Genomic DNA, 24502 nt, shown 5'->3' with positions numbered 1-24502 from the left:
TTCTCCTATTGGTGGACTGCATTCCAAAATATCTGTTTTCAGTTCCATCAAAAATGAGTATACCTATTTTTCCATAGCATTCTTAGCATTGAGTTTTGTTGTTTTTAATTATTTTGCCAATCTAATAACTGTTGCTGATTTCATAGGTATAAGGTAGTACTTTAAATTTGTTTTAATTATGTCTCTGATTATTAGTAAAGTAAAGCATTTTCCAAGTAATTATAATAATTTGTGTTTCTTCTTTTGAAAAATTTCTGTTTATATCATTTGACTTATTGAAAGGGACTTGCTTTCTCATGGAGTTTGTCCTATTTGTTTAAATGGTCCTTTCCACAACCAGATCAATTTATTCCATATTTCAAAGTTCATAAAAAAGAAATTTAATAATAAAGGCATAGGACATGAGGACACAAAGGAGAGGAAATGTAGTAGTAAGATCAGATGAAGCAAGAAGCATCAACTCAGGGAAATGACAGAAAATGAATTGGAGAGGCAGAGCATGAGTAGAGGTGGATACACAAGGATCTAAAGCAAGGGTCTTCAAAGTAGGGACAGAGTTCCCTAGGGAGCAGGGACCTGACCTAAAGAGAGTATAGCCTGCCTCTCCAAAGAGTATGTAATCAATCCATCAGAAGGTAGGGATTTTTGAAAGTCAACTCTCCTCAGGATATCCAGTCATGGAGCTTGACTTCAAGACAACTAACTATACTAACCTTATCTTCCCACACTCTCCTATTCTTAACTCCACTGTACAAGTTCCCAGTCTATCCTGCCCCATTCTGTAATAGCATCAGCTCCTTAGGGAATTATAGCCTAATAATTTCCAGCTATCCAGAAGCAGTAGTTGTTGAATGGAGGCGCAAAGAAAGATACCAGAAACAGGAGAGGTGAGCAAGAAAAAGGAAGGAAGGAAAAAAGGAGGAAGAAAGATTAGGAAGGAAGGAATGAAAAAGGAGAAAGAAACATTAGGAAGGCAAAAAGGAAGGAAGGAAGGAAGGAAGGAAGGAAGGAAGGAAGGAAGGAAGGAAGGAAGGAAGGAAGGAAGGAAGGAAGGAAGGAAGGAAGGAAGGAAGGGAAGGAGGAAGGGAGGGAGGGAGGGAAAGAGAGATGCACAACTTCTTTGAGGGAGAAAGGGAGGAAGGGAGAGAAGGAAGGAAAGAGGGGCAGTTTAAGAATTTATTGTATGCCAGGCACTTTACAAATATTCTCATTTGACCTTCACAAAAATCTTGTGATTTGGGTGTCAAATGCCAAATTAAATAATTTACTATGTAATCCATAGCTCACTATATTTCCTAAAATATGTTTTTATTTGAAACTACCTACAAAAGATTAAACTGTCTTTTCAGCCAATGCTATCTGACTCTCTTTAACCTAAAAGTAGAAAAGGAATATTCTGCTTTGAGCCACGTCAAAAAGTTTATTCAATATAAATAATTTAAAACTTACTGATTTTTTTTTTCATTTGCATCAAGGCCTCAGCCATGAAAAATTTTGGCCAGGGTTCAAATCTCTGTTCAGTTTTTAATCTCTCCCTACACACCACAAAGCATTAATTTCTTCCTTTATTTCTGCCTTCTCTTTACCCCCCCAAAAAAAAAATGAATCACACAACTAGGAAAAGTTAGGATCAATTGGATTTTCTCTATCTGGCTAATTCCAACTACAGTACTAAAATATGAATTGTTAAAGTAATTCTAGAAAACTGACAAGCACTTGAATTTACCTTCTGTCTTATTTGAACTAAGGCGGCAAGGGAGACAGGAAAAATCATATTTCACATTTTAGTGCTTATTCTCCCAAATAGAAAATCTGAAAACACTGGTAATTCAGAGACTCTTTCCTTCCATTCTGGCTATGGATAGTGGAAGTAGCTGCTCAAGAGTTCAAGCTGTTGGTTCCTTAGGCAGCAGTTCTGCCCCATTGTTCAGCTTTTCAGTCTCTTAATTTTCACTGCAAAAATGGTTTCTGGAATTTTCCTCTCTCTTTGATTCCATTTGAATCCCAGGCACTCAGTTTCCCTCTCAGGAATTGTGCAATATCAAAAGATAGTATTACTAAAAATAAACTTCACTAAATTTTCTTTGTCCATGCACAAGTCTTGCCAGAGTCTCAGGTCTTTCCCACATAGGAAGAAACAACTGTCTGTTTGGATGACCTTTTCTAGAAAGTTATGAAGCTGATCCATCAACTGCAGAATTCCTGAACAAACTGTAGTATAAGAATTTAATGGAATACTATTATTCTATAAGAATGATAAGCAGGTAGATTTTAAAAAGACCTGAAAACATTTACATGAACCGATACTGAGTCAAGTAGAACCAGTAAAGCACTGTATACTGTAACAATTTTGTGTCATGATCAGTTATGATTGACGTAGCTTTTCTCAACAATACAATGATCCAAGACCATGATGAAAAATGCTATACATGTCCAGAGAAAAAATTATCAAGCTTGAATTCAGACTGAAGCATACTATTTTCACTTTGTTTTTATGGTTTTCCCCTATCTTATAAAAATATTAATGTTGAAAACTATGTTTACATGTAATTAAGAAATATTATTTTAAAATTTAAAGAATTCTCTCTGCTTGCAGAGATTTGTTTCCAAAAGTCTGCCATACATAAAATTTTAAAAAAAAGGAAATGAAGGTTCCAAAGGTAAATTACCTATAGAGGATGTATAGAAACATATAAACAAAAATTTCACATTATAAGGTTTAGATCTATACTTGTGGGAGAAGTCTTTACATTAATGACATCATATATCCATTGATATATTAAAGAACTGAGATGGGAAAAATATTGCCTTGTTCTAAAAGTGGATACAACCTGAGAAACATGATTCTTTGTTCAGCTCTCATACATCTCATTACAACACAAACATTCTGGCTTCTTGCTTAGTTAAACAAGAGGTCTGATTGCTCCAAGCATATTCTCAATCATTTCCATGGAAATGTTATCAGCATAATTTCCCACAAATACTAACATTCTTTGTCCTTCTAAAAAAAGGAAAATAGCGACTCTCCAAATCTGGCCTTGAGGAAACCTTACAAAGTGTTCATGAGTGATACTGGGCCCTTGAAAAATTCAATATGATTAAAATCCCAGCCTTCCAAAAGAACAATGGGTCACAGGTTAGTTTTACAGGCCAAGAACTGAAGCTATTCATTGTAATGCAATTACCATACCAATTCAACCAAAACACAAAGTCTGTTCTGTCTCTTATTAGAGAAAAATTATTTTATGATACCAAATATCTTTATAAAAGCTGAAATCTTTCCATGATAAATTTTTTCAAAGAAAGAATGACTTCCTTCACCTGTATCCTCTGTTTCATCCTCAATATAATGTCACACTTCTTACCACATTATCCATATGATCCCAAGCAGATAATTTCAACTGTGAGTATCAGTCTCTTCATCTGTAAAATGAAGATGACAATATGTGAAGACCGAGTTAGCACCCTGGATACCTTATATTCAGCCAGAGTCAGGATAAGCAAAAGTCCTTGGTCTTTATTCTTGGGGTAGAAGTGAAGGGAATGGACACAGGATCTCTGAGATCTTCTTCTTTCTCATCTACCACCAAAGTGATTCTGGCTTATCTTCCTCCACCCCCTAATCCTTCCCACAATTCTCTGTATACACCAAAAGACTGAACCAGCACAAAATAGTGGGAAGGGTCATTTTCCAAGCATATGCTAATAGAGTATTGTCCAATCAGTAATTAGCCTTAAGTGCTCTGTTGTCCGACCTTAGAGCATCAACTCAGAGTTTCAGCTCTTTACAACAATAATTCTTGTGTAGGTAGGCTGTTAGTGCTTGGTAAACTTTAAAACACCATAAAAGTATGTGTTATTGTTATTTCAACAACATGGCCTGGCAGGAAACAGGAAAAAGAACAACTGAATTACTTTGACATATTACCAGAGATGATCTTCCCTGGAATGGCACTTCTTTTTATCTATTTTTAAATTGTACATTAAAGTCTTAGCCTAGTGATTCATCTTGGTATGGATATGAACTTGGAGATTCAAGTTTTATCAAGTCCTAACAAATTGCAAAAACCAAGTACACACATACACACACACACACACACACACACACACACACAAGTATTTGTGGTCTAAGGACCAAGTTATCTAAGTTGAAAAAGGTTCATCACCAGGTTGTCCTTAGCATAAGAAAATTTTTTGGTCAGGACAGTTTGCAAAGATCATCTATTAATACACTGAGGAGACACAATCTCCATTAGTGAAGGGAATGCTCATACTGGAAAAATATCATATACATACATACATATACATGGAGAACATTACAACTTGTTCAGTGTTTTCTTTGAAGAAGCCTTGTGAGCTAGATTGTGCAAATATTATCATCGCTATTTTACAGATAGGGAAACTAGCTTAAAGAGATTATGACTTGCTAAAGGTCATAAATCTACTAAGTAGCAGAAGAAATCTAGCTAGGTCTTTGACTCCCCAAAGAGTGCCCTTTCTTCTCTGCATATGAAGACAAAAATAGTCAGGCAAAGAGTAGAAAAGAAAATATGATTTAACAAGTATTCAATTCAACTCATGTTATAGAAACTTGCCACTCAGATTTCACATTTTAGAATAAGCTTTGAAGTAGATGTAATGAGGAAGGCTGAAATGTTTGGCTTGCTGCAAATACCTCATTTTGAAAACTGCCCAGTTGCTCTCAACACAACAAAAGCCTTGCTTAAAATTACATCCACAGAACTGGACATATGAGATGTAAGGCACTGATGCCAAGTGGATGCTTACCTAATGATCCCCAGAAGAAGGAAGGAGGACTCACTTAATAGTCAGATATAAGTCACAGACAGAGTGACTTAGAATAGGATTTGACAGAGTCCCAGGACGTGAACCGGCTGGTCAGGAAGAGATGGTTATACAGAGAATTGCAAACTCACTGGCAAACTAAAGTTGCAAACCTCTTAACTAAACAAGATGTATTGTTTAGTCAAGATGAACATTTTGGTAAATACGCTAAATTACTAGGAAAAATGGAGCACAGTTTCCATGCAGTTCCCATCCTGGAAATTCTTTTTTTTGTTTCTGAAGATGTCAACCCCATAGATCTCTAAGATGTTCTGAAGTTAATTGAGTGGGACACTGAGCTACTCCTGAATTTTCCACTTCTTGTATACCCACTCATGGAATGTTAGAATTGGAAGAGATTCCCAAAGGTCATCAAGTACAACCCCTGAATTTTGTGCCTTAGGTAACCAAGATCCAGAAAGCTTAAATGATTTGTCAGGGATCACCTGCCTAGTCAGAGGTAAAACTGGGATTGAGAGTATGAATTAATGATGATAACAAATGACATAAAGTATTTATGAAGCACTTACTTTATGCTAAGTATTATACTATGTTCTGGGGAGAAGGAAGGAAAGAAGGAAGGAAGGAAGGAAGGAAGGAAGGAAGGAAGGAAGGAAGGAAGGAAGGAAGGAAGGAAGGAAGGAAGGAAGGAAGGAAGGAAGGAAGGAAGGAAGGAAGGAAGGAAGGAAGGAAGGAAGGAAGTGAGGGAGGGAAGGAGGGAGGGAGGGAAGGAACTTACATTCTATTAGAAAAGACAATACAGAAAGGGAAGCTAAGAAGGGAAGGTAGGGTATTTGGATGGAAAGTGACCCAGAGGAAAGGTTATCTCTCAGATTCCAGAACAGACATTAATTAATAAACTAAATTCATTCTTTTGGCAAACTAATTACTACCCATCTTCTTCAATGAAGATGTTAGACAGTGTGGTTCACAGGAAGAATTCCATATAACTAAATAAATTTTATAGTTAGACCCAGCATGAAAGATTCTCTGAACTTGAGTAACAATAAACATTTCAAAGTTAATTGGCAAGGATGTTTGTTGGACTCATTTTCTTAAGAAAGGAGAAATGACCAACTTCATCTCTATTGGGAAAATTTATCTTTCTACTTACAGATTCAGAAATAAGAAACAAGAAGCAGTAATTATTCAGTAGCAGGTACAATCAGATCTAGGGTTTAGGACAAATGAGTCATCTTCTAGATATTATTGATTTTTTTTAACTTAAGGTCCTGAAAACTGGATTTTCTATAAAACCAAATTGAAGCTAGATTAGATTCATTTTTAAAATATCCCCTTAGATTCTGTTGAGATATCTTATATTTATAGATATAGATATAGATATAGATATAGATATATATGTATGTATATATATATATATCCATTTTGTAGAAAATGTGGCAACATGCATTGCCCCCTAACGTTTTTTCCACTTTCCTGGTAGAAGGACACATGGGTACTCCTTGGTTTAAGAAACAGGAGACAGAGAAGGGGAAATGGTGAATGTCTCAAAGTACCATCAACTACTTGTTAGTAAAAATAAGATGAACAAGAGAATAAGCCTGGATCCTTGACATGGGGGAAAGGGGATGCTTAGGATCATGTTAGAAGAACATATTCTAAGTAAAATCACATTCCATCTTTTTTTTTCATATGCATGCATATGACTCAATTACATGAGATATAAACTAAGGAAGATAAGCATACATGAACCTTCAGAACAACTGTTCTTAACCTGGAGCTCATGTACATTAAGATATTTTGCTAACTATATTTCAACATAATTGGGTTCCTTATTAAATCTATATTTTTTGTTGTTCTCTTGTTTTTCAGTCATGTCTAACTGGGATTTTCTTGGCAAAGAATACTGGAGTGGCTTGTCAGTTCCTTCTCCAGTTCATTTAACAGATGAGGGAACTGAAGCAGACAGGGTTAAATGACTTGTTGAGGTTCACATGGCTAGTAAGAGTCTGAGATCAGATTTGAACTTAGGAAGATGAGTCTTCCTAACCATGGTCTCCGTCCTCTATCCACCTTATTTTATTTCCTACATTTAAAAATATCATTTTGATAGAGTACCCAGAGCTTCACCAGACTGCAAGAATACTTGCTCTTTAGTTTAGCTCGTAATCAGTCAGTCAAGCAGCATTTATCATGTTCCACACACTACTAAATGTGGAGAATACATGGAAAAGAAAGCATTGTTGTCTCTGCTCTTATGGAGCTGATATCCTAATCAGAGAAACATTTTAATAACTCAATTGATATAAGATATATTATAGAAAATAGATGAAAGGTAATCTTATGGAGGGGGGTAGAGACAGAAACAGGTAGATAGTGATTAAGTTACTTGCCCAGGGTCCCCAACCCTGAGGCTAGATTTTAACTCAAGTCTTCCAAATCTAAGACAAGTGCTCCCACTATTAGTCCATCTAACTGCCTCTGGCCTTAGGTTCCTCAGGCTGACCTCTTCCTTTGCTTTATCTCATCAGCTCTCCTTATTTGAGAAGTCCTGCAACTGAAGCAGAAACTTTGAACCATACATACTATTAATTGTATTCCTGGAGAAACATTATAACCACACTTCATGAATGGGGTGGGATGGAGTGTGCTATGGTAGAGAGTCTTGGGACAGGGGGAAGGAGAAAGGGAGCTATAGGTGACTGCCTAATGGCTTACAAATAAATTCAGCCTTAACTAAGTTACCTTAGCATCACAGACTGAGAGAAAATATAATCTTATTGCCTTTCCTCTTCATTTTTCAAATGAATTTAAAACCATATCAGAATTTTTAAGTATTGTTCTCTATAGTTCTGAAACTGGATTAGATTTCATTAAATCCAGCACAAATATACTAATTAAACTTATAATATGTTCAAACAATACTACTAGAGGTACTACAGAGAACATAAAGAAGAATAAGACATAGTTTTTGCCTTGGACATCACAGCATAGGTAGTGAATAAATCATGTATACAAATAATTATAATTTAAACCTGAAAATTAGTAGGCAAAATTCAAGTATTATTTTAGTTCAGAAGAGAGAAAAATTATTTCCTTCTATCCACCAGGATAGACTTCATTGAAAAAAAAAACCCATTTTTAAAAAAAATCTTAAAAGATGGGTTGACAATAAACAGGTGCATCTGTGGAGGGGAAGGAAGAAAGAAAGCAGGCCCATCAGGGCAAACTAACACTGGGAGCAAAGAAATGTGAACAGAAAACTATGAGATATGTTTAAGGAGTAGCAAGTAATCCAATTTGATTAGAGCATAAAGCATATGGAACATAATAGTGAGAGAGAGAAATTAGAAAGATAGGTTGATGCAGAATTAAAGCATCTTTTTTTTAAATTTTTAAAATAAATTCATGGATAATTTTTGACATTCACCCCTAAAAAACCCTGTGTTCTAATTTTCCCTCCCTTATCTCCACCCCTCCCCCAGCCTGCAAGTGATCCAATATATGTTAAATGTGCACAAATTGTAGCATCTTAAATATCAGCTTAAAAACAATTGTCACCAAAAGAACCACAGAAGATTTTCAAAATCAGATGTGATTATCCCTAAAATCTCTGTAATCTCCATAATTCTCCAGTCTTTCTATGTTTCCGTGTATCTGCTCAGGTTTGTCATGACTGGTAAAGGATTAAACTCAGTTTTGAGTTGTAGTGAGTTGGTATTACTATAAGAAAAAAAAATCCCTTAGGGAACCTGCAGGAACATGCTCCTTGCAACTTCCTGCTGAGAAATAGGCTCAACACTTCTTTTTCACTCTTGAAGTTAGAGGTAAAAATTATATATACATACATACATACATACATACATACATATATATGTGTGTGTGTATTTTCTCTTTCCATGTTCTAATTTGTAGTATTTAGCAATGATTTCTACAGCCATAATACTATAGCTCATATTCAATAAAGACAAGTAAATAGGCTTTAAAAAGCTGTTTCCATTTCAACTTCCTTGTACTGAGTTCATGAGAACAGTTCCATAAACAATACACTTTAAAGATTAGTCTTTGCATTCATATACTTCAGTCCCCAGGAAAGCATTTCTTTTTATTACCTTCCTATGAAAAGGGCTTCTAGGAATTTTTTAAAGAATTATTAAAGCAGGATATCTGTAAGAACAAGTAAAAATGCTAACCAATTCAAATGTCATATAAATCAGCAATGGAATATGTGCAAATCTAATCCCTGCCAACTTAAGACCCATAATGTATAGTGCATGAGTCAATGGATACTGGAATGACTCACCCCAAATGCCCTCTGTTCAATTTATTTAAGGGACTTAAATTTAGTTACATTCAAAAGGTAGCAATGGTTTTCTTTCACTTAAGAGTTTTTCTCAATAAGCTACCAATTATACAAAGAAGACAATCTCTCAGTGGACTAAGAGAGAGTTTCTGCTCCCAACTTCTCCGAGCAGTAGAAAATGGTGGCATCTTGGCTCTAGGATCTGAAATGTATGGCTGGGAAGATATTTTTTTTAATTCATATAGTTCATTTCTCTCATTTTTCTAAAGAAGAAACAAGTCCAGAAAAGTAAAATTATTTTCCCAAAGTCATATAGGTAATAGGCAGCCATCAGGGGAAAAAAAAGAGAAATGGAATGCTGAATATGAAGAAATCCAAGTAGATAAACTTGGTTTATCCATAGAGGAAGTGGACGAATGTGAAATAATAGAAAGGTAAGATGGAGCCAGATCATGAAGGACTTAAAATGCTAAAATAAGGATTTTGCCTTTCTTCTTAAAGACAATAGGGAGCTAATGAAGATTCTTGAGCTTAAGAGTGACACAATAAGACTTACTTCTTAAGTTATATTAGTAGCTGCATTTGAGAATGCAGTAAACAGAAGAATGGCTAGAAGACAGTATTCCAATTAAGACATTGCTATGTTCCAGGTGAGAAGAGATAAAAGCCTAAAGTAGGGTAGTGGTCATGTAAATGAAGAGAAGGAGATAAATACAAGAGAAATGATCTAAAGCTTGGAAGCTAATTGTATTTGGGAAGAGGAAGACAGTGGAAGAGAAGAGTCTTGTATAACTCTACAAGTTTTAAACCTGGATGATTATAAACTGTGATGCCCTCAACGCTTGGAGAAGGGTTGGATATGTTCTGAAGGAGGAGATAATGATATATGTTTTGAACAAATTAAAGTAGGGATACTTATTTAACAAACAACTTGTCATGTCCAATAAGCAGCTAATGGTATATGAACTGCTTAGCTGGAGATCATTCAGTTTCTGGAAAGATAATAGTTATATACTTTACTCTCATCAGAATTGGCTCAAAAAGAAAATAGCATAACACTCAATATGGATATAGAAATTTACCTTACCTTGCAGGAAAGCAGAAGGGGAAGGGGATGCAGGAAGGGAAGAGAGAAATAAAAAAGAGGTGATATGGGGGAGATGGTAGTTAATAGCAAAACACTTTTGAGGAGGAACAGGGAGAAAGAAGAAAGAAAACAGAAATAAATGAGTGGAAATATAGTTAACAATAGTAATTGTAAAAAAAAATTGAAACAACTTTCCCTGATGAAGGCCTCATTTCTCAAATATATATGGACAGAGTCAAATTTATATTAAAAAGAGCCATTACCCAATTGATAAATGATCAAAAGATATGATCTATGCCCAAAGAGCTATAAAATCATGCATATCCTTTAACCAAATAGTGCCATCCTAGGCATGTATTCCAAAAGAGACTTTACAAAAAAGGAAAATGACCTATATGTATGAAAATATCTATACTATATGAATGTTATGGAATATTATTGTTCTATAAGAAACAATCAGGAGGATGAATACAGAGAGGCTTGGAGAGACTTACATGAACTGATGCTGAGTGAAATGAGCAGAACCAGATCATTGTACACCACAACATCATAGAACAATCAATTCTGATGAATGTGACTGTTTCCAACAATGAGATGATTGATGACAGTTCCAATGATCTTGTTATAAAAAGAGCCATCTACACCCAGAGAGAGGATTGTGGGAACTGAGTGTGGATCACAACATAGCATTTTCACTTTTTTGTTGTTGTTTGCTTGCATTTTGTTTTCTTTCTCATTTTTTTTCCTTTTTGATCTGATTTCCCTTGTACACATCATAATTGTGGAAATATGTATAGAAGAATTGCACATGATGAACATATTGAATTACTTGCTATCTAGGGGAGGGGTTGGGGAAAGGGAAGGAAAAAATCTGGAACACAAGGTTTTGCAAAGGTGAATGTTGAAAATAATCTATTCATATGTTTTGAAAATAAATATTTTTAATTAAAATAAAAAGATCAACAGTATCAAAAGTTACAGGAAGATTAAGACTGTAGGGAAACAACAATGTATTAAGCATTTAATTTACTATATTCCAGGCACTGTGCTAAGCACTTTGCAAATATTATCTTATTTGTTCCTTACAACAACTTGTGAGGTAGATGCTATGATTATACATATTTTACTGTTAAGGAAACTGAGGCAGACAGGTTAAGGATTTAATAAAAATAAGAACTAAGACACTATCACAGAATCACATTTTTAGGACTGAAAGGGACTTTGGAGGCCATTGAGCCTAATTCCTCCCCTAATTTTTTAATAGATGAAAAAACTGAGGTACAGAGAAATTAAGTATTTTGTCCCCAAGTTCACACAGTTAAGTTCCTAAAGATAGGATCTAAATTCTATGCCAAACTGCCTCTCAGATTTAGTAATTAAGAGATACTGATACTTTTAATAGTCTTAGTTGAGTGGTGAGATCAGAAGTCAGATTACAAGGAGCTAAGGAGTGAATAGAAAAAAGAATTGGAGGTAATGGATTTCTACAGCTTTTTCTATTAATATGTCTATAAAAGAGAATATAACTTAGTAGGAATAAATATAAGCTTTTATGCTCTGGAACAAAAAAAATTAACTTGAAAACTATAACTTGGAGGAGGTTTGGCTCAGGGTAGAGTCAGGATTTATAGCCCTTATCACCTAACACTTAAATTATTTCATCTATATTATTACAGTCATATCTCTATGTTATTATATAATAATATACAGCATTATATATTTTATTACATATAGAGTAGGCACAAAGTAACTTTAGAAGGAAAGGTACTAGTAGTTGAGGAAAACTGTTTGGAAGTTGTTGTGTTTTTTGTGTATGTGTGTGTGGTGGTTGTTTTTGTTTTTTAACCAAAAAACAACACAAGTTTAATTTTAAAGCTCTTCAGTGATCCTGAAAATATGGAGATGAGGACAACATTCTAGGCATGAGGAGCAGACAGTGCAAAGAGAAGATGGAGCATCTCTTCTCCCAATTTCAATTGGCTGAGTGTGTCTGATTCTAAAGGACTCTTACTTATTTGAATAGATTAGTCATTCTTAAAGGGGAAAAATAATCTATCAGTAAATGGATACTAAATTGGGGACCACACGGGATTAGGATTCATAGCAGAGTAGAGAGCTTTGTGGGTTTCCCACCCATATCAAAAACTCTCCAGTTCCCTTAAAGAGTAGCATTAATCCAGTGCTAATCAAGACACCAAGGTAAGAGCTCTATTGACTAAAACTAGTATAGTGAGGTGCTAAAACAGGCTGTATAAGACATAGTGCCCAGAAAATTCTAGCATCATGTGGAAGAAGGAAAAAAGCAAGAGGACACTAATGACGGGTTCAATTAAAAAATATTTTAATGTCTATATGGGATGCCATTAGTGCCCTGAGAGCATATAGCTCAATGCAAGTCTATATCATTATAAAGGGCCTTAACAAAATCTCTGAGACCCTGAAAAAGCATTTGCAAGCTATCAATATGGATATATATATATATATATATATGGAGAGAGAGAGTGACAGAGAGACAGAGAGAGAGAGAGAGAGAAGAGAGAGAGAGAGAGAGAGAGAGAGAGAGAGAGAGAGAGAGAGAGAGAGAATTCTGTCTTTCTCTATCTATATTCTGTATGTGTGTATGTGTGTCTCATGCTCTCCCCTCCCTTCTCCCCTCAGGCAGCAAGTGCTAAGTGGTAGAAGAATTATGGGGTACAGAGGTCTCACCCCTAATTGTTGCAAATCAGGGCTGACCAGACTGGTATCATACCTCAGGTTTAATATTACTGGAAAGATAATGCACACGAGATCCAAACAATTCATAAAAAGAGATTTATTTAGTCATATCACAAGAAGGATATTTAAGGAAGACACCATGCTGATTCTGCTGAGCACAGCTGCCAAACTTCTTTGTCAGTCATTGTGGTTCTAAAGTCAAGCATCTTAACCCAGCAGGATTTTCTTTGTGACTTTTTTTGTACTTAGGCATCTAGAAAGCCCTATCAATAGCCTTTTAAACCCATCATTGAGTAGTTATCTGATTAAGGAGCAAACTCTCATCTTTCTGAATAATTATTTAAATGCTTGTCCTTGAGTTAAAAAGTCCCCAATGTGGCAAACATATATCATTTTAATATTATAAATTTACACTCCTGTGTTTCAAGATAGAATGTCAGTTCTTTGGTATGATCCGCCAAAACTGTCAAAAAACCTATTAGTAAAGATTCTCAGCTCATAAGAATGTGTAAAATAAGCATGTATTCATGTCTTTCCTTGAACAGTGTAGGCAATGCCTTTGCTAGATACACAAATGCTTTATTTGCATGTGTGAGCAGAGACATTTTTAATGCTAAGAATTTGAATTTTAAATTGTGAGATAAGTAATACTAAGATACAAATCTGAAACAAATCATTTTATGTCAGTGACCCCAATTTAATTTTTTAACATAAGAAAGTTTTCAAATTTGGGGAAAACATAGTCTTATAACAATCAATGAACAAAGGAAAATTGGAACCTTGTTGTTGTGCATTTTTTTTCTTTTTTAATTCACGCAAATTAAAAACATAAAAACCCAAAGTCCAGATGCAGAAGCAGAATCTTTAGTGTTTGATAACTGATTGTACATGTGAGGTGAAGGAATATCTTTACTTAAGGATAATTTGGAGGTTCTAGGTGAATGCAAGGATGATGGGTGATTCTATGATGGGTGATTCTTACAGGGGTAAAGGAAAGGAAAGGGAAACAAAAAGATGAAAGGGAAAAAGAAGAAAGGAAGGAATATAGGACTAAATTTTGAGGCAGACTTTCAATTGGTGGATGTGAATGGTGAACTAGCAAAGAAATCTGAGAAAAAAAATCATAAATAAATCAAAAAAGAACTGTCACAAATTCTAGAGATAAGAGAATATCCAGGGGGAGAAAATGATCAACAGTTTCAGATGCTGCAGAGAAGTAAAATATTTGTTAATTATAAGAATTGGTAACTTTAGAGAAAATTGTTCTAATTATACAGGAAAGTATATGAGCAGGCAAAGGAGAAAGAATCCAGCCATAGAAAGTTACTATGGGGGCAGCTAATTAGCACAGTAGTTAGAGCACCAGCCCTGAACTCAGGAAGACCTGAGTTACTTCCTGCCTTAATACTTAATACTTCCTGCCTGGGTTACCCTGGGCAAGTCACAGAAAGGAAGGAAGAAAAAATATTTAAAGGAAGATACTGAAATTTTAAAAAATGGCTTCTCCCTCCAAAAATAAAGTTAAATGATCACCTGTCGAAAACAAATTCATAGAAAAACTCAAAAAAAGACTTTAAATAATCAAATGAGAGAAATTGAGGGGGGGAAAGAAAAATCCAAGAAAAACAAAAAGATACGAAAGGAAAGTCAATCAACTAGAAAAGGAGATCCAGAAAATTAAAGAAGAAAATTATTACTTGAAAATCAGAACTTGGTAAAGAGAAGACAGGAGAGTTATATGAAACTAAGAAATAATAAAATGTAAAAATATTTCACAAGAAAAACATCAGATATGAAGAACAAATTAGGAGAAAAGCATAAGAATAATTGGGCTACCTGAAAGCTACAATCAAAAAAGTAATCTTAACAGAACAACACAAGAAATAATTAAAGAAAAGTGTCCTGAAATATTAGATTAAGAGAGGAAAATAGAAGTAGAGATAATTTGCCAATCACCACCTGAAAGATATCCTATAAGGAAAACCTACAGGAACATCATAGCCAAATTCTGAAGCAACCAAATCAAGAAGAGAACATTATGAGTTATAATCACACAAGACATAGCAGTAGCTACACTAAAAGACCACAGGTCTTGGGACATTATCCAGTGAAAAGCAAAAGAAATAGGGTGGTAGCCAAAAATATCATACCAAGCAAAGTTAAACATAATCCTGAATTGGGGAAAAAATTGACATTCATTGAACTGCTAAACTTTCAGAATTTTATTGCCAAAAAACCTGAACTTAATAGGAAAAAAAAATTGGCATATGAGATCCCAGAGAAATATAAGATAAACAATAAGGACAAACTATTCTTTATATATGGAAATGTAAACCATCTATCTAAGACTGTTGTTAGTAGTTTAGTAGTTTGAAAGAAAGATTGGGGTAGCAATGGGTATGATATAATTTTTTTAATGTAGGAAAAGGTAAAAAAAAAAAAAAAAGTAATTATTTTATATGAATGAGGTATAAGAGCAAGATCTGATCCAGAGGATTTAGATGGAGGAAGAGAGCTGGTAGTTCTGGAATCTTATTTACCTTGAGAATGGGCTAAAGAGTAAACATACAAATCAAGAAGAGTATAAAAATCTTCTAAGATTATAAAGAAATAAGAGGGGGAGAGAATTTTTCTTGGGAAGAGAGTATAGAAGAGCGTGCACATTAAAGGAAATGGGAAAAGGTGTGTAGACTGATGGGAATAAGATAAAGAAAAAGGGAAAGGCTGGGGGGAGAAGATAGGAAAAAGTTTTTGGAAGGGAGTAGTTTAAGTAATAGCAAGGCAAAGTTGTGAGTAGAAATAAAGCAGGGGAGTCAATAGGGATAAGAAAATAAGATAAACATCAACATAATAATACTGATGATTAAAAATACAATTTATTAGATTAAAAAAAGCAGGAATAATCATCATTGATCTCAGAGAAAATAAAAGCTAAAATAGATTTAATCAAAAGAGAAAAATAGAGAAACTATACTACATGGCAGCCATATTAATCAATATTGTTTTATACTATTTAAACTATATAGTAAAAGATTGAAATGTTGCTGTGGTGTACAAAATGAATTGGTGGATTTAGAAAAATATGGGAAGACTCAGACTTATGAACAAAGATACTACCTTTAAAGAAACAGAAAACAAGCATAGTACAACCTTCAATAAAGGTATATGAATCTCTATGTGTATATATGTGAATGACTATAGATAATTCCATATGAATGTGTATATAGGTGTATATATGTATAGTGTATTGAGGTATAGGGTGTGTTTAGGCACAGGAGTACTTCTGCTGTGAAGGCTGCTGAGTTCTTTTCAGGGCTGCTTTCCACCTTTGGCTATCATCTGATCTACCTGACTCTCTAGCATGCACAGTGACCACATTCTGGTTTTTGGCAGATTGGGCTAAACCAGGTTGAGGGTAACCAAAGGGTCTCAAATGCTCCAGCGAGTTAGGAGGATGTCTATCCCAGGCATGTAAAGACTTCCTCCGGTGGAATGGGTGGTTGGGAACAATTTGATCCACCAGCCATGCAGGCAGATGAACTGAGTGTTGTGGAGCCCTAAGAACCTAGTCAGACATCCAAGATACAAGGTCATCCCCTGCATCTCGGGTCATCACCAGACATTTTGATTCTGTCCTGCCATTGGACAGTGATGGCACTGGAAGAGCAATCCTGCCTCCCTTAAATCTCATTTACACATGAATCAAAGACATCATCATACTATTTTATCTCAGTAAATGGGGAAGTTTGGAATGCTGGGGATAAGTTCACATACCTTGGCAGGATACTTTCCAGGGATGTCCACATTGATAATGAGATTGACATGGTGTTTGGGAAGTTTCAAGGCAGAGTGTGAGAGAGGAGAGCTCTTAGCCTGACTACTTACAGAGCCATTGTGCTGAGACCTCATTGCTGTCTACCTGTGAAACCTGGACAGTACCACCACCATGCCAGGAAAGTGAATCGCCTCCATTTGAATTGTCTTAGGAAGATTCTGAAGATCACCTGGTAGTGTAAGATACCAGACACTGAGGTCTCTTCTCAAACCAAAGTGCCAACATTCCAACTCCACTGGGCTAGCCACATCACTCAAATGTCAAATGTATGCTTGCCAAAAAAAATATTTTATAGAGAACTCATATAGGGTAAGTATTCACAAGGCTGTCAGAAAAAGCAATATGGGACATCCTCAAGGTTTCTCTTAAGAACTTTAGAATTGAACTATATGATCATCAGTTCTGATGGATGTGGCCATTTTCAACAATGAGATGAACCAAATCAGTTCCACTAGAGCAGTAATGAACTGAACCAGCTACACCCAGCAAAAGGACTCTGGGAGATGACTATGAACCACTACATAGAATTCCCAAACCCTCTAATTTTATCCACCTGCATTTTGGATTTCTTTCACAGGCTAAATGTACACTATTTCAAAGTCCAATTCTTTTTGAACAGCAAAACAACTATTTGGACATGTATACATGTAGTATATTTAATTTATACTTTAACATATTTAATACGTATTGGTCAACTTGCCATCCAGCAGGGGGAAGGAGGGGAAAATTAGAACAAAAGGTTTGGCAATTGTCAATGTTGTAAAATTACACATGCATACATCTGGCAAATAAAAATATTAAAATAAAAATTAATTTAAAAAATAACTTTAGAATTGATTGCATGACATGGGAGACACTGGCACAGGACTGCCCAGCATGGCGTGCCCTCAGAGAAGGGGTTGGGCTCCATGAGCAAAGCAGAATTGAATTAGCCCAAAAGAAACATGAGATGAGCAAAATTAGAGAATCCCCCCCCCCAAATGTTTATAGGATTTTCTGTGTCCAATCTGTATCAGAGCATTCTGAGCTCCTATTGGTCTGATCCACCACAGTCAACTCTAACAAAGTGATACCATTTTGGTCCTCTTCAAGTATGAAAGATAAGAACCAACCATGTTTAACTGTAGCCTTCTTGGAGGAAGAGAAAGGGAGAAAAGGATAAAAGAGAATAAAGTAAAAAGTGTTGAGCACAGGACAAAAGAAAACCTACAAGGAAGCAAAGAAAATATGGACAGCTCTGTACATAAAGTACAGATAGTATTTTGTAAAGAGCTGAAATTCTGAGTAGGTGCACTGGAATCAGAGACAATACTCCATTAGCATATGCTTGGAAAATGGCCCTTCCCAGTATTCTGTGCTGGCTTGATTTTTTGGTGTATACAGAGAATTGTAGGAGGGATTAGGGGGTGGAGTAAAACAAGCCATAGTCACTTTTGCAGTGACAGAGGAGAAGGGAGGTTTTGGAGAACTTGTGTCCATTTCCTTCACTTCTCCCCCTAAAGACCAAGAATAAAGATCAAGGACTTTTGCTTATCCTGACTCCGCCTGATTCTAAGGCACTCAGGGTGCTAACCTGGACTTCACAATATTTATATAGGCTTTCTTGAAATGGAAATTTAGTGTCTCATATTTTGAATCATTTTGTCTTCTACTGTACACACAGAATTTTTTTTCTTTTCTATTTTGTATTTAATTTAAATTTAAAAAAAAAAAAGAAACTATTGCAAGGTGTTGAGAACTGGGTAGCTTGACCTGAAACAAAGGAGAGGTAAAAAAAAAAAAAAAATAGATTAAGTAGATAATAAGGTCAAGTGGAACATTATTTTTTAAAAGGCTGGGTGGGGAGAGATAAGCATTTTCCATGAATTCTAGCATCTTCTTAGTTTGGCCTTTATAATGTTGAACAAAATCATATTCATGTCAGTTAAGTGAAAAATTGGGCAAAAAAGATTTCTAGTTTTGCCTTTGCAAGTTCCAGGGTTGAGAAAGACATTTTCCTCCTTCATTTGTATGTGGAAAAGAATCACTTGATTTCCAAATTACAAATACCTCAGCTTCTAGACAGGCTGCCCTCCTTAGTAGGTTAATAGAACAAGAGATTCCTCCAGGTATCTAGTTTAAAGGTCCCAAGTTGTCAGTTATCTGTTACTTCATTTTCAAGCATAAGCATGTATGCAGGCAACCTATAGGAATCCATTGAAAAAAATTATAGAGAAAGAAAGGATGAATATGAAGGGAATCTTCCAAAAGATATGGAAGAGATGAAATTGAGGATATAAGTAGAGGTATTGGCCTTGGAATTGGCCACCATAAGAAACTTGTCAAGAATTTAATCAGGGAAAGACGGAGAATAGGCAGAGACTTAGCAAAAACTCTCCCTCAAACTCCACCAAATAGCTTTAAATAATGACTCGAAATAAATTTTAAGATCATTAGAATCCACAAAAAACAAACAAACAAACAAACAAACAAACAAACAATGGAACAATTTTCCAGCTGAAGACAACTTAAAAGATCAGCAAGAAAGTCCCATTGTACCAGAGTGGGATTGGAATGCAATCCTGCCACAAAGAGTGCCAGCAGAGCCCCAGTCCTGGCAAGCAGGGGTGGACTTTTGGGCCTTTGAATCAATGGCAGCAGCAACAGCAATCCAGATATCTCGGCCCATGGATACCAGGGATGACTTGGAACTTTGTCAGACAGGTTTTGTCACACTAGGCCATGATGGGAGCAGGCCTTGGAAGCCACTGAATCACAGTTACAGGGCAGAAAAGAATGCCTGTGGTCAAAGGCATAAAGACAGCAAAAAACATTTCTCAGACCATACCAGCTTGGAAAAACTGAAAAGACAGTTCTCTACAAGGCTCTCTGAAAATAGCTGCATAAAATCCCTGAAACCTGGGATACTGCTACCCTCCATCCTGGAAACAGAGCCCTATTTTAACAGAGTTAAAGGCCAAGCTTGAGAAATCAAGAAACAATAAAAAAAGAATTTTTTAAAAATAGAAAACAATGTGAAATATCTAACTGGAAAAAATAACTCACTGGGAAAACAGATCCAAGAGAAGTAATTTAGAAATTATTGGTCTACCTGAAAGCCGTGATTAAAAAAAATTAGCCTAGACATCATCTTTCAAGAAATTATCAAGAAAAATGGAACTGATTTTAGAACCAGAGGATGAATTAGAAAAGAATCTATGAGTGCAAGAATTATTAATAGCAGCTCTGTTCTCAGGGCAAAGAACTAGAAATTGAGAGGATGCCCATCAGTTGGAGAACGGCCGAATAAATTGTGGCATGTGATTATTATGGAATACTACTGTTATGTAAGAAATTATGAGTAGGATGCTCTCAAAAAAAAAAAAAAAACCTTGAAAGTCCTCTATGAACTCAAGTGAAAAGTACCATGTACAAACTAACAGCAATAAGATGATCAGCTGTGAATGATTTTGCTATTCTCAGCAATACAATCATCCAAGACAACCCTGAAGGACTTTTCATGAAAAAATGCTATCCATATCCAGAGAAAGAACTGATTGTATCCAAATACAGATTGAAGCTTACTTTTTTAACTCTATTTTTCTTTTTTTTATTATTTTATTATTTTTTTTATTCATTTTTCCAAATTATCTCCTCCCCTCCCTCCACTCCCTCCCCCCGATGGCAGGTAATCCCATACATTTTACATGTGTTACAATATAACTTAGATACAATACATGTGTGTAAATACCATTTTCTTATTGCACATTAATTATTAGCTTCCGAAGGTATAAGTAACCTGGGTAGATAGACAGTAGTGCTAACAATTTACATTCACTTCCCAGTGTTCCTTCTCTGGGTGTAGTTGTTTTTGTCCATCATTGATCAACTGGAAGTGTTAACTCTATTTTTCTTGAGGTTTTTTTTTGGGGGGGAGAGGGGGAGGAGAGGAAGATCTATCTTTTCTTTTGCAACATGATGTTTATGAAAATGTTTTGTATAAATTCACATATGCCTTCTCAATGGGGGTGAGGAGGAAGGAAGAAAAGAGAATCTGAAACTCAAAGTTTTAAAAACAAATATAAAAATGTTTTACATGTAACTGAAGAAAATAAAATATTAAACAATAAAATTAATATTCTTGAAACTTCAACTTCTGACATTGAGGTAAATATCAAAATAGGTTACCAGCTAAAAAAGATTTATGCAAATAGCATGAAAAATTTTGTAATTGTAAATAATATAACTTATTGAAGATTCTATAAATGGTTTTCACTATTTGCTTATGATCCTATTTTGATCCTGTATTAGAAGACTCCTGGAACAAAAAGACAGGCTTGTGCTAGAAATTATTTTTAATGTTGTATTCATGATGGCAAATTAGCAACCCATCATACAGAGGGAAAAAACTTGAGCAAATTGCTTCCTAGAGTCACTGAATGGCATATCTGAGTCAGTCCCTAAGGAAGGAATGAGACTGGGGAAAGTAAAAGATGAATGGAGACATGATATTATTATGTTTTTCCCAGTTTTCTGTTTCTTTGAAAGGGACAGTACTCATCCCCCCAAAACTGGTATAATATATATGCATACATATATATACATATATATATATATATACACATATATATACACACATATATATATATACACATATATATACACACATATATATATATACACACATATATATACACATATAATACATAGCTATTATATCTCTTAGATAGTATTAACTTTTAATACAATATTCTAAACCTAGAATCTTTGATAAAATGGGCTTGGAAAAAAAATGAGGTCCAATGTACCTATGAAAGATCAGCAATACTTAGCTGAATATTGTTAATGTCATCATAGTTTAATTCTCCCTATTCTCACAGTAAGGTCCTCTCATTCTAACAAAAAAAAAAAAAAAAAAAAAAACCTCTACTGTTCTATAAAAAGCTTTTGTGAAACTATTTAGCTAGTAATGACATAAATGTTCATAAGAATCAGACTGAGCCACTAAAGATGTTAGAACAAAAAATACTTTTAAGATAGCTCTTCATAGTGATGGAAGGAATATACTCCCAAGAATTTCTTGTCAGAACCAGCCATTTCTCAAACATTGTACATACATTCAGTCCTAATGCACAGAATTGTCAATATCATATAAGGAGTCCATTTTTAAAAGTAGTCCATGAATCTTTTGTAAGAAGCAGTCGGGGTCCACAAGCACTTAGAATCACCTAGAATAGGTCCAAAAGGATCTAGAATGACATTAAGTGCTAGGTACTCTGCTGATTATTAGAAACACAAAAATGAAGCTTACATTTTATAGGAGGAAACATGTATACATATGTAAGTCAATACAAAGTATGTAAATGTCCTGATTCCTGGACTCTCTTCCCCTATCATTCATCATCAAAGCCATGGGTAGCTTTGATCAACCTCATAGCAATTTGTTGTGTGAGAAAAATACAGCAATTTAAGAATAAATAGTATCAGGAAGGTGAAGTTTGCTGGTCAATACCCTGTAGCCTAAGCTAGTCTGCTTATACAAAGCCTGAAATAATAGATGAAATGTTTTCTCTTTTGAATTTCCAGAAAAAATGGAAAGATTTGTAAAACATGTCATTATAAAATGTTACAGTCTACGCTTGTGTACATGTATATAAATGAGCACATAAAAATGTACAGTTTTCACTGAATAAGGTACTATGCAAATAAAATTAATAAGACAGAAGTAATAATATTAAGCAGTGATTCCTAATTTTAGAAATAAAAAGGATGTTGCACAATTCTTCAAAGGTATCAAAATGGCTTCAAATTTTTAAAAAATAAAGCTCTTTCTGAGTCTATTGCAAAGTATCTTCAAATCTGTTCACCTTCAGAATTCAACTCAACTTAAAAACATTTATTAACAAACATGTTAACTATCATGGGTATACCCAAATGAAAACTGAGTACAGGTTACTTGTTTTTAGAAACTTTGCAATGAGAAAGAAGAAACAAAATGACAATTTGTAAAAATTTTTCAGAGTCAAAAGAAGCAGTTTTTTTTGTTTTTAGTATCTGAAAGATCTACTTGAAAGTGCCTGTAGGCTAAGTAGTGATAGTAATGTGTGAGATAGAAAGGATGACTAAGAGAGGAAGGAAAACAGAAATAATGTCACAAAAACCCAGGAAAGAGTGTTCTGAAAGAGGTGTTCAACTGTGTCAAAATGTAGAATGTGGAAGGTAAGGAACTACAGATGAGAATTTAAAAGAGTGAAGAGGAATGGATAGTGTTTACATGGGACCAGGATGCCCTCTGAAAGTTGCTTAGCGACCACAGAATTAAAGTCCAGGAGTTGGAAAATCATAAGGGATATTTCTATCAAGGTGTCATGGAATTAAGAAAAGCCAATTATTGGGGTATTTATTTGATGCCATTTATAAGGATATTTCTACCTAAAGAACAAGGTTATTATTCTTTCCTCTGCTTAATACTAATGCCAGTTTAATAAGGGTTTACCATCTTAACCTGTACAAGGAGCAATGATTAGCCCCCTGATTTCATTAACATAAGGAACTTCTAGATGATAAAATCCCTTCTACCAAGTCAGGCTGGCAATTCTTGGAATTTTCTACACAATCCACACAATTTCTTATGGCACTGAAAGTTTAAGTATCTTTCCCAGTCACAAATCTGGGTCTCTCTGGCTTTCAGGCCAGCTCTACTTTGCCACACTGCTTCTAGCACATAATTATCCCTGCCCATTGGCAGCAGACGCTTAATGAGCACTCGTAGGTACCGATGGGAGCCACACAATTCCTGCACCAAGTTTACAATTATTGCAGAAACATTTTGAACCTAATTACTCTATCTCCCCAGGTCTCCATGCCCACCAAAAGCTGTATTGTGTTTTCACATATACTGTTTTCAGGGTGGTTTTTTGCCTTCACAAACACCTGCATTCCCACCCACCTCAGTCCATCTCTCTGTATCCTCTCCAAACTCTCCAGCCTCAAGCCAAGAATAAGGGAACCTGAAATATCTGTCCCTCCTTGCCCCACTCTCCCTTGATTCTCTCACTATTCCTCTCTTCTAATTAGTTTAGCTCAAAACCACTTTCAGTGTAGAGTGATCCTACAGAGTTAATGATGGAGCTGCTGAAAACTTCGAAAATAAATAAACTATCCAAAGTGCTTCCTCCTTCCCAAGTCTGCAAGCCCATTCTTGTTGCTGAGTGTGCTAGTCTGGGAGGTTTGAATCACCCTGGGCCTGGAAGAATGTCTCCTGCCTGATATCATAGCTTCCACCTGACACAGCCTGCTACTAACAGGGTTGGATTAACCCATTCATTTTACCACACCACTATACTCTGAGCCTAAAAGGTCAGAATAAAATATTCTACCAGCCCAAGACAAGATAGAAGCTAGAGACTTCGCCCACAACTAGAGGTGCTTCCACTAATACTTCTCATTAAAAAAAAAATGAATCAACAAAGAAAAAAGGAAGAACCCAACTATAAAAACTTACTATGGGAATAGGGAAGACCTGATTTTTATCTTCAAAGGAGAACACTGAAGTAAAAAGAGCTTTTTCTATCCCAGGGACCAACATTAAATGGCTTCCTGCCCAGAGAGGATTTATAGAAAAACCTGAAAAACAAATGATTAAAAATCAAATGAGAAGATTAAGGAAAAATGTAAAAAAATAAAATAAAAACCATCCAATCAAAATAAGATTATGAAAAAAATAAAAGTTAACCAACTAGAAAAAGAGATACCGTCTTAAAGAAATAATTCTTTG

Source organism: Sminthopsis crassicaudata, chromosome 2 (assembly GCF_048593235.1).
Source record: "Sminthopsis crassicaudata isolate SCR6 chromosome 2, ASM4859323v1, whole genome shotgun sequence".
NCBI lineage: Eukaryota > Metazoa > Chordata > Mammalia > Dasyuromorphia > Dasyuridae > Sminthopsis > Sminthopsis crassicaudata.
The sequence above is the reverse complement of the archived record's forward strand: the minus strand, read 5'-3'. Positions refer to the sequence as shown.